Here is a 13877-nt window from a genome sequence, read left to right as displayed (position 1 = left end):
TAGATGCTACCTTTTAATATACATGTTTCAGAAAATTGCACACTGAGAGTTATGTGTTGACTTCCTTCCTTCTCAGTAATATACTTGGGACAGTATAGACATAGAAAAGGATAAACCCAGAACAGTGAAGGGAGAGGAGAGGAGAGGGGAGTGAAGGAGAGGGAGAGAAGATATCAACATATTTCAGGAAGTTGGGAAAGTAAATGGTTAAGGGATCAAATGGACAGAGGAGGATGCATCCAGAAGATACTCTAAAGTAGCTACAGCAAAGATGGGAGCCGTTGGGATTAAGGGTGACAGTGAAAAATAGAGCCAAAATCAGGGCTCATGAAAAGTTTACACATAGAACAACTTTCAATGAGCACCCATCCTAACCCTCACTCCCCTTGAAAATAACTTCAGGTAGGCAGGTAGGGTATCTCAGTCTTTAACACCAAGCCCTTCCTGGAACACAGGCTGCTTTCCAAGGAAGTTTCACTGATAGACCTGGAAGTGGTAAGGCTTCTAATGAGGGTGTTAGCACCCAGAATAAATCCATCTGCATTATCACATTAGGGGGTCTACAGTCAGAAGGCTCTCTTCCCACCCACCTTAGACTGACACTTTCAATCAATGTGCCCTATGTAAGTACTATTTGTCTCTGTCAGACTGTTAGATTTCCCATTCAAAAAAAGAGATCCAGTTGAAAAAACAAACTCATTATACACAAAGCAAAGGAAACAAATGTCTACAACCTAAAATAAACCATACCTACATTTGTAAATTTGTAAACAGTAAACCATTACCAGACACAGAACAACAATGGATAGAAGGAAGGACACTGGGGAGGGGAGGAGGTGGAGGAGAAGAGAGGAGGAGTGGCGAGAAAGGGGGAAGGAATGGGGGAAGTGGGGAGAGAGGAAAGGAGAGAGGAGAGGAATGGAGGGCAAGAGGAGAAAGAGAAACCTGATTCTGTGAGGAGGGGACAATAATCAATTCAGAGAACATAAAAAACTTTAAAAACAAAACCTTAATAAGCATCTTCAAAGAGTAAAAAGATACTACATCTTTGTCTCTTGATATACAGGATCTACTGGACCCAATTTAGTTTTGGAGTTTCCATTTTCAGTAGTTTTAACTATTTGTAAGGAGTGTTACTTCAGGACATTTTTTTTTTTTTTTCTTTCTTAGCAGTCTTCCAAAGATTAAAGATAAATTTTACTGATTTTTTAATAGAATAAAACACATTCTTCTTGTGATGATCATATGGCTCTATTGTACCCTTTTATAAATCTAAGATACATTACAGAATCTTAGTCATCTATTTTCCTTTATCTCAAAATATTTTGCTATTTCATTATCCTATAAATTATTTCATCATTATTCCTATCTACGCTTTAAAAAGACTAAATTAATTTTTAAAATGGGAAAATGAGAAACTTGCCTAGAGGAAGTGATGCAAGAGTGAAATTAATCATCCCTACTGCACTGCGCCGCTGCTCAATGTGTTATAACACCTTTCAAGAAGATATAAACCAAGTTTGAAAACTATCTTTGAAGTTTCTTCTTCAGCTTTAAGAATTCAGTTAAGAATTCAGAACTGAAATTTTTTTGCCAATAGTCACAGAGAAGAAGATTGACCGAAGAAGTCCTTTACTCATTATTAGATGGACCAGAAGTTGAATGCAAAGACAGGTAGCAGCGCGTTAGACACTATGGATAACGATGAATGTACTTTGAATAAAACACAAATGCTCTGAAGGTTTTAAGTTTCATACAATTTCATGACAGACTAAACACAAGGGCAAAGAGATCACTAATCTAATGAAACTCAATTCAGGTACACATGATCAAACTTGGTGTCTTTACATTTTTGTTTCCTGCAGCTTCTGCAAGATCACGTATCACAGATTTATTTGTAATAGAATACACAAACTCACATTTCATATTTATACCAGAGAACGATTTACTACTTATAGTGTTATTTTAAGCTGCAGTGATTCTAGATTACTCCTTTCACTTTAAATGCTTCACAGTGAGCCACTTTTGTAAACTGGGGTTATGATACACCAAGAAAGCTGCAAATTTAGCAGGCATAAATAACAATAGCTGAATTTAAATGTTAGCCAGGATGAAATGACAGAGACCAGTCTTTGTAGCATGTACATGACATTGAAGAATAGAGGGACTTCCCTGGTGGCGCAGTGGTTAAGAATCCGCCTGCCAATGAAGGGGACACGGGTTCGAGCCCTGGTCCAGGAAGATTGCACATGTCGCAGAGCAACTAAACCCGTGCACCACAAATACTGAGCCTGCACTCTAGAGCCCGCGAGACACAACTACTGAGCCCACGTGCCACAGCTATTGAAGCTGGCGCACCTAGAGCTCAAGCTCCGAAATGAGAGAGGCCACCACAATGAGAGGCCTACACACCGCAAGGAAGAGTAGCCCCCGCTTGCCGCAACTGGAGAAAGCCCACGCGCAGCAGTGAAGACCCAACGCAGTCAAAAATAAGTAAATAAATCTATATTAAAAAAAAAAAAGAATGGAATAACTGGGAAAAACAAACAAACAAACAAACAAAACCTGGGGCTTTAGTTAAAAAAAAAAAAAAATCAGGCTTAACCTAAATTTCAAAATATTGAAAACTGTCTCATGGTTTCGTTTTTCCGGGAAAATGCCAGCCTTCCCAAAGATGACTTGATAGATTGCAAAGGACTCCAGATGACACTTTGAGAAACACTGTGTAGGCCCACTGTCTAGAGGGTCTAATATAGGGTCGCCATTAGCTTTTGCAGTATCTTTGTGCAGATTTAGAAAAAGACTCCTCTTTCTTAAATAGAAATGCTGTACAACTTAGACAGCTTTACAGAGGAACTTTACTGAGCCCAAGAGAGTAGCAGCCTTGGCACATACATTCTGGCCTTTTTATACAAACCCTCAGAAACAGGGACACATGTGCCACCTGCAATGCACACATTCCTTCTCGAGGCCCTTCCTCCTTCCCACTCCCCTTGAAGTGTCTGTGTCAGGTTCCGAGTTAGGGTGGCCAGGGACTGCTGAGAGAGGGAAGTGACCGCAGGGGATTGTCCAGAGAGCAACACAACAGGCGTGTGTGCCAGGGTGTGTATGTGCATGCTCAGAATTCTGACTGGGTCAAAGGGATGGCTCTACGTGCTGGTGTAGATTTATGCAGAGGAGGGCACTCCTCAGCTGCAATAGGACTTGGCCTGAAATCTACACAGGTGTGCTTTCATCTAAGTGACTCCATGTGGATGAAAATGGTATCTCCTTAGATGGTGCACACTTGTGCACTGCATACCTGAACTATCATATGTTAAGTCTCTGTTCCTTTCTTTCTCTTTCATCGGAAGTACTACCGATGACTTTTCCCAAGTGCAAGCCAAAGAGACTCACCTGGTGCTCAAATCCTTTTATAAAATAAGATTTTATTAACAAAGAAAGAAAAAAGAGAATCTTTCCATAAAGCAAGAGTTCCGTGAAAGCAAAAAACATCTATACTGCATATATATATATATATATATATAGAGTGACAAAATACTGAGAATTTGTACGCAAATAAGACAATTCAGTAAGGATCTTAACAGTGGTGGCAGTGGAGTGAATGTTATGCAACAGCAGAATCACCATAGATACTAACTATAGGTGAATGACCAAGCTTGCACAGTTTGAATAAACCTCTCTAGAATTTAAATCTCCGTAGGAATTCCCTCCACCACCCTAGAATGCCAAATATCTCAGTGCTGGTTAGAATTTTGTATTTTAGCAGCAAGGAACCCTACTTAGTCTCTGCTTTACTATTTTCCAATCCAATTAAAAAAATTTTTTTACATAAGTTAAACTAAAATTTTTTGAGTGTCTACCTAGTGCTAGATATAGCTACTATTCAGGAAGAATATTAAATGAACAAGGCATGGCACCTTCTCCTATGAAGTTTACATTTTCCTTTTATTGATTTACATCCTTAAAAACTAATGCTATAATCTCAGCTTGTGTGTTATTTTATATGCCAACATTTGCTGGTATATAGAGTTTATACTCCTTGTACATGTAATGACTCATCACAGTAAAGGCAGAATTAATGATCCAGATGACATTTTCTAGAATAACTGGAAACTGACACTTAAGCTTGGCACTGGATAAATAGACAGCCTTAAGACGGCCCTGGATCCTTGGTGAGCAGTACAATAAGCATTCATATTTTAGAAAAGTGGTGAAAACAAAAGGTTTTATAAATTTCACACCCAACCTTGCAGTTCAAAACACAAGAGACCTTAAATTAAATTTCATACCATGACTGAAGTTTAATCAGAGTCTGAAATTATGTTTAATGTTAAAGAATATATTATGGTAAAAGATATTTACAGTCCTAAATACAGTTTGGGGTTATCAAATAATGATTAATAATGTGCAAAATGTCAATATTCTAAATGAATTTATAGAAATGGAATAATCCACTTTACTTCTCAGACAGAAAACAAAACAAAAATACAGTACTTATGTTAGCAAGATATCTTATTCCCAGGCCTATAACTAGGCAGAAATTACATTATTTAGCAGTCAGCAATTACTGAGGGCTTACTATATGTCAGGTAGTGTGCTAAGCAATTTATATGCATTATCTCCCTGAATTCTTAGATAGTTGTATGTAACAGTTTACAAACGAGAGAACTTAGTTTCTTAAAAATTCTAGGCAAGGTATCCAAGTGTGAATGTCTTATAGGTCACATATAACTCAGCATATCTGACTCCTGTTTCTTCATTTAACCAGAACACCACACTGTCTCCATGTTGCATGCTTTTTAAAACATCAACAACAATCCCAAAGAAAGTAAAATATTATGCTTAAAACTGTGATGGAGGGTTGAGAGTTTTCCTAAGTAGGTAAAATTATACTGTATCTTAACTCTGTATTATTTACTATTTCATGCATTTATCTTGAAACATACTAAAGGAGAGTTCATTACTGAAGAATAACATATCATTATAATGAAACTTTACCTATAATTTACTCCAGAGGCATCACAGAAACCCCACAAACACCATAGAAAGATTCTACAATAATTCATTCTTATGAGGCTTATATGCATTTGTACATTCTTGTAATAATTATTTTTTGACTCATAAACTGAAAGAATAAAAGAAGAAAAGGAGACAAAAAAGAGTATCTCCTGAGGTATCTGAACAAGAGTTAAATCCTAGTGGAAAAACAAAAGCAATAAAAGAAGATGTATGTTTAAGGCTACTTAAAGAGGAGTTAACTGAATTGTGAGTGTAAGAGGACAAAGGAGAGAGCACAGTATTATAAATCGTGAATTGGCAAACTATGGTCCATAGCCAAATCCATCCCACCACTGGTTTATTATCTTTACAAAGCATTCAACTTAAGTTTTCCAAAAAAAGTCTTTTCACATTCATATTCATTTGGTTGTATAAGATTTAATAAAATTACTTGATGAGAATAACCAGTAAAAGGAGTACAAAGAGATTTGGGAACAAAATTGTAAGAATGCAATTCTTTGGAGAACACAGTTCCACTAGCGGGAGCGGAAATGAGCAGGCGCATCAGGGCTAGGCAATTCCCAGTCACCAATTCCTAGCTATGAAAGCTTGGGATGACAAAAGCATCAGTAACAGCGTTTTACAGATGGAGTGTAGAACGTTTGTGCATTGTCAAATTAGATAAGAAGTTGCTTAAGAAAGTTTCTAATTTAAATAATAACTTAGCTGTAGGAAAACACCCAATGTGTCATGAAATAAATTACATATATTTACTGTGTAACAAAGACATATGTGTACATAGTAAATAATTTTCAGAACAGTGATTGTATATAGAAGATTTCTGAAGAATGCCAGAAGGAAAGTAGACACTCTTTAATCAGAAAACACAGAAAGGTAGGCTTCCAGATTTAGCATTACGTCTTCACAGTTCACAGCATCTATAACACACAGTAGCTCATCAACCATCTTTACTAAATTAATGCATGTCATTACCTACAGCAAATATACAGTACTTGCAAAAATTCTCCCTCTGAAGCCTACTGCAGACACTGAAAATCATTTAGCCTCTTTATGCCTCAAATTCCTTATCTAAAAAATGGGGAAAATAATAGTATTCACCTCATATGATTGTTAAAATTAAAAAAGTAACTACATGTAAAGTATTTAAAATAGCACCTAGAACATGGTTAAATGCTATGTATAAGAGGTGGCCAGTGGTGGTAGTAGCAGCAGCAGTAGCAACAGCAGCATTTCTATTACTGATAATTAATCATAACATTCTTTTCTAATGAACACAGACATGATCTTAGAATCTGTCTTAACGAAGTACATGAAGATACTTTGCCAAGATACAGTGCCAAACGGATCACAGTCAGAACATAAAATCAAAAGTATAGATGTAAGGGACTGCAAAGGAATCCCAATTTTAATTTCCACTGGAATCTCAATTAGTTGTTTTTAGATATGGTGCTATCAACCTTCCACAGAGAAATATCTTGTAGTTAACAAGAGCATCTCGTCCTCAAGAGAAATTTCATTTGGAACACAAAGAGTTTCTGAAAAAGCTATAAGGTGGAATATAGCACTAACCACTTATTCAAAAATTACAATGTTGAAGATAATATAGAACAATTTTAATGGATCAAAATGGTAATCAAGGGCCAAGAAGATCTAATACCTCACTTAAAAATTAGGATAAAGAAGTTCACTGTGTCAGCTTGAAGAAATGTTCAAGTTCCTGTAGGGTAACAGTTCTCAAAGTTTGGTCTGCAAACCACTGGGGGGCTCCAAGATATTTTTATGGGGTCCATAAATTCAAACCTATTTTCATAGTAATATTAAGATGTTATTTGCCTTTTCAATTGTGTTGACCTTTGGACTGATGGTATAGAAGCAATGGTGAGTAAAACTGCTGGTGTCTTGGCAAGAATCAAGGCAGTAGCCTCAAACTGTAGTAGTGGTCACTGTATCCTTCACCAACACACACTAACATTAAAACAAAAACCACAACAGTTTTACTAAAGAATAAGGCCATTCTTGATGAAGCATTAAAAATTTTTTATATTTGATCCTTGAGTACATGTCTTAATATTTTACGTGGTGAAATGGGAAGCAAAATATTTCAAATGCTTACCAAAGTATGATGGTCATCTTAAGGAAAAGCACTTGTGTGATTGTTTATGAGTTACACTAACCACATTCTTTTCATGGAACAGCATTTTTATTTAAAAGGATGACTGACAGAAAAATTTTAGTTATTCAAGCTCTGGTATTTGTCAGATGTTTTTACAAAAATGAATGGAATTAATCTTTCAGTTCAAAGAAAACTGGCATTTTTTGCCAATGATAAAACCAAAGTTTTTAGGCTAAAATTACAATATTGGAAAAGTTCCATCTTCTACCATGATATTGATGGCTTCTCAATATTCAAAGACTTTTTACAATTTAATTTAATCTTATTTTTAACATCTTTATTGGAGTATAGTTGCTTTACAATGGTGTGTTAGTTTCTGCTGTATAACAAAGTGAATCAGCTATACATATACATACATCCCCATATCTCCTCCCTCTTGTGTCAAAGACTTTTCTGATAAAATTGACTGGTGACAGAAATAACTGTTATATTTTGGTATTGTATGATACTGTACAATGAAATGGGTCAACATATAGAAGATTTGCATACCTCAGGAAATGTTTTTTTTCAAATGACCTATGCACTACAAATCATGGATGATTTAAAGATCCATTCAAACTGCAAGATGGATCAATGGATTTTAATTCAATAGAATATGAAAGTTCATTGCTATGGTTTCAGATTCCTCATTGTAACCAACCTTTAAGAAGGTTATCAAAGAATATCCAAAATTACCTGAAGACTTTTATAAAAGTCCTCTTCCCTTTTCCAACTACATAGCTGTGTGAAGCCAGAAATTTTTATGTATCTCAACTGAAATAACATGTCGTAACAGACTGCTGAAGAGATAAGAGAACGCTGCTACTTTTATTATTTTTTAAAGATAAAAATGTCATCAAAAATGTGAAACGATACCACACTCCATATTTTTGGAAAATATATTTTTTCATTAAAAATGTTACTTATGTTTACAACAGACTATTTCTGGTTTAAATGAATTATTAAATGTCATTAAATATGTTAGTTTTTCACTTTTAATTTCCAGTATGTTTAAATATCTATAACTGTGATCCATAAAAATATAAGCTCCTTGAGATCCTGATAATTTTTAGGACTATAAAAAGCTTAAGAAGCACTGATTTAGGGCATCAACAATATTATACTTTCTGAAAGTGAAAATTCATAAAGTACTGCATTTTTATATAGATCATTACAGAGACAAAGTCCCTTGCAATTCTACCATAATCAAAATTGCAAAGAAGTAAGAATTGGTCCTACCCCTTCCCAGTTCACAATAAATAAACAAAGGTAAAAAAATATATACATATATGGATAATGAATTGCTTGAAAGTGAAGCTCTATCAACCTTAATCTAGGTGGATAATCTCTAAACTTGATTCTATGGAACAATAGTTTCAGCAAACAAGAATCAGAGTACATTAAAAAGGGTTCCATGTTCAAGTAATTCCAAGTAAAATTATGTTAAAAGTAAAGTTAAACAGATTCCTTTATTAAAACTTTTCAGAGGTGATAACGTGCTAATAATGCACCGTGAATCTCAAGAGCCAGATACAGTATGCAAAATTTCCCACTTTTTCGTGGAATGTTTCACAGAATTGGTATTTCTCTCACTGAAAATGCTTTGCTAAAAGCTTATGTAGCTTAGATCTCCAAGTTATTTTAAATGCAGTATTACTGAGAAAACTAGAGAACTTACAGCCTCACTTGATGAAGAGGCAGACAGCTCTTCAGGACTACAGTTCCCTGTTGTCTTGGGACATTCTCTTCAGCAGTTCCTGCCTCCCCATTATCTACCTATCTCCTGGCAATCCACTGCTCTAGACTTTCTCTTTCTTGCCTTCTTATCTCCCTCTTTGTTATAACTTACAAGAGAGAGAGAAAAAAATAATCCTAAGAGTAAAATCCCATTTTGATGCTTCCTGATACCAAACCAATTGACAGTACTATGAAGGATAATAAATAAATCAATAAACCCTACTTTTGATCTTCGTTCTTTTCTCAACTTGGAGTGTTCTCCTATCTATAACTCTACATGAATCTTCTTTTCAGTTATATAAGTAATTGTGTGTGATGATACCAGTTTTTCAAAAGTATCACGTATACTGGAAATCAGAAGCCTGATGATTCGGCTAAAAACTGATGGATAGCTGCTAAGGTGGTGGTAGAGATTGGGGTGTATACATTCTGTTTATGATTAAATGATCAAAACTATTTCTAGTGTTGATAGAAATTCATTTGTATTTCTAAGTTCTTATTCTATTGCTGTTACATGCTCCCATTAATCTTTTGCTTAAATCTAACTTATATAATACATATAAATGACAATAAATCTTTCAAATATTTAGCATAAAATACGAGCTTTCTTATCATGACATTTCTGCAAAGCAGAGAATATGTATTCAGTTTATCATTCCACTCTAAAAATCAAACTCACTGTTTTTCAACTAGTAATAACATCCAAGCATATACACAAATCCTATGAAGTCCTGATACTGTTTTCCAAATAAAGCAAAATATTTCAAATTCCTAGAAGTAAAGAATTAAAAGTATAAAATAATTATAAGAAATACTCCAATGCATAAGCTACTTTTCACTGGTTTCTCTATTTCAAACTCCTACTTTTTTTCTTAATTCTTTTCATTTTTTAACCAAAGAGAATTTTTTGTGTGTTTTCATTCAGGGAAGGGGAGATGGGAAGGTGGGGTAACATTAATATATCCCTACCCATTGTAATTCTGTGTTATGTTAACTCTTCCATAAAGCATTTCAGAAGTATTCACAACAAAGCTTAGGACTCTGCATCAATAAATTAAAATGTTTTGCCTTATTCAAGTAATTACAGCAGTGTATTTTATAAACATCTGGTGCAGTGACTAAGGGAAAGGGTACATAAATTGCACTCACAAATACTGCACACTGAAAAGATAAACTGAAAAATTATAAAATCCCCCTGTATGTACATTATTTCTCAGATTTGTTTTATTGCTCTATTTCCGCAGCTTAATTTTGGACTACTGTTATAATCTGGAATTATTTTTCCTACTCATATTTTGTTCTCCCCATACCAAATTACAAACACTTAAAACAGCATTCTTGAAATATGTCACTACTCTTAGCAAAGACATTTAGTGCTACCACATTATCTATGGATATTTCTGAGTTGTTAAAAAATGCTTATATGTAAATATATGTACAGATACGCAGATGTGTATATAGTTAGAGAACTACCAAATAAAAAACTACTTTCTTAACATCAAGGATTGTAAAAACAGAATTTAAAATTACCTCACTTGAAGTTTACTTCTTAGTATATTAAATCTAACTTTAAGTATTTTCTTTACAGGCATGCCCACACACACAATCAATTCAATTACTGAGCTGCAGGCCCAGACAGACTTACTGTAGCAATATTCTTCAAAATATCATCTACCTGCTACAAGGCAAGCTCTCTAGAATAGCATAACTAAACATGAGGAAATTCTCAGAGTCTCCTAAGGTTATCTATAAAATAATGAGGAGTTCCAAAATAAAATTTTATATACATATTTTATATACAGATTTTTGGGTTTAGATATGTATATAGTTATAAAAGAAGGAAACAAAAATTCAGATTCAAGAAACAAGTGGCATTTAAAAAAATCTGTCCAATAATTTGCTCTCAAGAACAATAAAGAAGTAATATAAATGAAATATTAAATAGCTTTCAGCTTTCAGGTAATTTCACAAATTACCATTAGATTCATGACATAACTGGAAACCAAGCTACTCATTTTAACAAATACTAACAAGGCAAACTGCTAGAATAAGTTTTATTTAACTGCTCCAAAGACGTAAAGTGTTTCACCAAGTAAGTAAATAATCCTTCAATAATGACTACATAAAATGATAAAAATATTTATTTTCCCCGTGCCTCATTTTTTACTCATTCCCAAATGAAATGAAAGAAAAATCACCTTGTGAAGTTAGAGTCAACTTACAAATTAATATTTTAATAATAAAGTTACAAAACTAAGAGGTAATTTAAGTCTACTTTCTTGATAGCCTGTATCAGCAGGGAAGGTAGGGAGAGTAGAGAGACATTTAATAAATCAGTATTCTTTCTTAGTTTATCTAAATAACAACCTCTAAAAATACATATTTAAACTTTGATAAAGAACTGACTTTAAAGCTTCAGTAAGACTTCATGTTTAAACTGTTGACAAATTATTTTAACTACTTTAACACTTAGGTAATACTTCATTTAACTTGATGTAAATCTAGAAAAGGTAACAAATGATAAATTAAGCCCTACATTCTGCGATCTTTAGCAATTCACCTAATTTCCTCAGTATGATTAAGTGTAAATTGCCCTGGAGTCTTATTATAAGGGAAAGCTGGTAGTTCATCTAAGTAATGTCTTTAATCAAAGAAGCATGCATGCATGCTTGCTTATATAATTATATAATCCACAAAAAAATTCCTCCATGAAAGTTGCTTCACCACCTTTTTATCTACTAGGGCACTGTTGTTTTTATTTATTTATTTTTTTGAGGTAATTTGGCATTTATTTATTGAAAGTAAATTGAAATTCTATTTTGTTATATTATATATTATTACAACAAGTGCTGTTCTTCACTGAGGCAATCTGCCATTGATTTTCTAACTATGTTTTCTACATATGCAATTCAAGATTTGAAAATTAAAATAATATTTACCTTACAAAGAATTCACATATCTATTAATAGCTACTGCAACTGGCTCTTACCACATTACAGGTACAGTTGCATATGTTACTTCAATTGTTACAGCAAATTCCATGAGAGACCATGACCATCATCATCTCCATTTTCAGATAAACAAATTAAGCAAGAGAAGCAGAGTAAGTTGTCTATGGTAAAACAACTAAAAATTTCTCTTAAGCTTATGGTGTAGAGTGTTGTTGTTTTTAAACCAATCAGTACTTCAACAGTTTTCCATTTGTATAAAAGTTTATTATTGAAATACTAAAGTAAAAGCCATGAAGGCAAATCACTGAACTAAGGCAACACTATATGCTACAATCTTACTTGTTTACAAGGATACTTGCTATACAATACACATATAACAGCACTCTCTTTATTATGCTGGTATGAGGTTAACATAATTTCCACTCATGTTTTTATAATATTGAAAAAGATTATGGGAGGCAGGAAAGAGAAGCGTAAATAGTAGGATAGAGATATAGGTTCTAATATATAGATATATATACATGCACACACAGATGAGATAGGTAGGTAGATATATTTATGAGTTCATAAATGTTATTCTGAAATTACACCTGGGGGAGTTTTCCTCTTATGTTTTACTCTATGTATTGGGCAACCATAGGTCATAGATGGTATACCTAGGTGTAAGGATTTCAACTAAGACTAGCAATGGTCTTTATCTTCACAGAGTTTGTGTTTAAAATAAGGGAGACAAAACAATAAGATTAATTTTTAAAATAACTATAAAAGTATATTGATATTCATTAATAAAAAGGAATAAACTATTGATACATGCTACAACATGGAACCTCAAAATCATTACACTAAGTGAAAGAAACCAGAAGCAAAGTGAGCCTATCTATATGAAGTGTCCAGAAAGGTACAGAGATAGAAAGCAAATTAACGGTTGCCTAGGACTGGGGATGGGAATGAGGACTGACTGCAAACAGAATGGAGATCTTTTTGTATGGTGTTGCTTGCTCACGGCCATAAAAATGAAATTCACTCTTCGTGGTTGAATCAGTTAGCATCAATCATACAAATGTCAGCATATGAAGTCTTGCTGATATCTTCTGTTAACTATGAGCTCCTCATCCATTTGATTTGACATTAAAAATTATATCTTTTTAAATCATCATTTTAATTGTAACTTGAGAGCAAATATAAACACGTGTGCTGTACCGTCTGAATCCTTCTTAAAATTTGACAAAAACCGTAACCATGAATGAGATCAGAGGTCAGCAAACTATGGCCTGTGGGCCAGCTGACTTCTGTAAAATCAAGTTTTATTGCTACACATTCATTTACACATTGTCTATGGCTGTTTTCATGCTACAAGGCACAACTGAGTAGTTGTGACAGAGACTACCTGTCCTGCAAAGCCTAAAATGTACCCTATCCAGTGCCTTAAGAAAAAAATCCAACTCTTAAACTAGATTAATGGTGGACATACAAAAAGGATACTGGAAATAAAGGACTAAGAGCATAATACTCTGAAACAGGAAAAGAAACTAAAGTACACTACAATGTCTTTATTTAATACTTCATCTTTCAAGAACTCAATTTTTCAAAGTAATGGTTCTAGTATGTGAACAGCCCAGCATCAAATGCAGTAATATTTACATGACCAATTTAAGAAATTTCAAGATGAACTTAGTATAGAAGATAAAAGATCATGATATTCAAAGCAACTCAACAATTATTTCTGATAAGAAAAACTACCTACAAGAAAAAAAGTACTCAAAAAGACTGTCAATTCCACTCCTAGGTATATACCTAAGAGAAATGAAAACATATGCCCCCACAAAAACATATATATGAATGTACATAGCAGCATTATTTGTAACACCAAAAAACAGAAAGAACCTAAATGTCCATCAAGTGACGAATGGATAAATAAAACGTGGTCCATCCATGCAATGGGATACTTTTCAGTAACAAAGAGAAATGAAGTACTGATACATACCACAACATGGATGAACCTTGAGAACATGCTA

General features: G+C 34.0%; 1 protein-coding gene across 3 annotated transcripts in view; it reads right to left on the bottom strand.

The window, feature by feature from the left end:
* Positions 1 to 13877, bottom strand: part of POT1 (protection of telomeres 1) — an 88992-nt gene that overhangs the window by 37698 nt on the left and 37417 nt on the right. The window lies entirely within an intron of this gene.

The sequence above is a fragment of the Balaenoptera ricei genome, chromosome 9 (assembly GCF_028023285.1).
Source record: "Balaenoptera ricei isolate mBalRic1 chromosome 9, mBalRic1.hap2, whole genome shotgun sequence".
Lineage (NCBI taxonomy): Eukaryota > Metazoa > Chordata > Mammalia > Artiodactyla > Balaenopteridae > Balaenoptera > Balaenoptera ricei.
Note: the sequence above shows the minus strand (reverse complement) of the source record. Positions and strands in the feature narration are given on the sequence as shown.